The following is a 1,129-nucleotide window of genomic DNA, read 5'->3' as shown; positions in this document are numbered from 1 at the left end:
TGATTTTGGAGAGTTTGATTATGATATGTCTTGGTGATTTTCTTATGGTGTCTATCCTTCCTGGGGTAGATTTTATCTTCTCATCCTTCAAGATGTTAGGAAAATCTTCCAGTAGCTCTTCAACTATCTCTTCTGTAGACTTCTGTGATTCCTCTTGTTCTGGAATGCCAATAATTCTTAAGTTGTTCCTCTTCATGTTATCTATCATGAAACTTAGACACTTTTCAGATTTCTTAATTTTTTTTTTTTTTTTGTTGCTCTCCTATCTTAGTAGTATTGAGAGATTTGTCTCCCAGCTCGCTGATTCTGACTTCCATCTCTTTCCATTCAATTCCTTTGCCCTTTCAGTGTATTGTCCATTTCTGAAATGTTATTATTAACCATTTGGACTTCTTTTTGCAGTATTTGGATTATTTCAAATGTTGTATCTATCTTGTTTGATTGCTCCTGTAGTACTTTCCTAACTTCCTCCTTATTTTTCTCCACCCCTTTTTGGAACATTTGAATTTGTTTCCATATTATTCTTTTGAATTCCTTCTCAGGCAGATTCAGAGCCCACTCTTCTACTGGAAAGTCTGTGTCTGCTTCCAGCTCATTTGTCTCAGTTACTTTTTCTGTTTTTGGACATGTGTTTATATTTTTAATTGTGTTTTCTTGGACATTTTCAACAGTTATGTGAGTTTTTAAATGCTTAAATGGATGTATGTTGCTTTTTGTTAAGCTTGCTGCATGTCTCCTGGTGGACGTGATCTAGAGATAGGCTTCCCTTTTCACATGTAATGTCTAGCAGCTAGTTTTTGCTCTAGTCCAGATGGTGTGGTAGTACAGGATATGCTTGTAGCTTGTAGCTTAGCACAGTTGTTGTCTCTTCTTGGGTAAGGTATGGGGAGAAAGCTCCCACCCCTGGGAGAAGAGTGAGGCCAAAAGGACCAAAGACAGAAACAATATAAAAGCAGAGACAGAAACCACCAACCAAAAACAACAACAAACTAATTTGTGATTGACACTGTTCACTGGCCTTTGCTGTGCAAATGTTCCCGCCTAGGTAAACTATAGTGCCAGTTCCCAGGGCCAAACATCCTAAGAAGCAGCCTGCCGGTTTCCTCTCTGTGCAGTTGGAAAACAGTGG

Source organism: Chrysochloris asiatica, unplaced genomic scaffold, assembly GCF_000296735.1.
Source record: "Chrysochloris asiatica unplaced genomic scaffold, ChrAsi1.0 scaffold00063, whole genome shotgun sequence".
NCBI lineage: Eukaryota > Metazoa > Chordata > Mammalia > Afrosoricida > Chrysochloridae > Chrysochloris > Chrysochloris asiatica.
The sequence above is the reverse complement of the archived record's forward strand: the minus strand, read 5'-3'. Positions refer to the sequence as shown.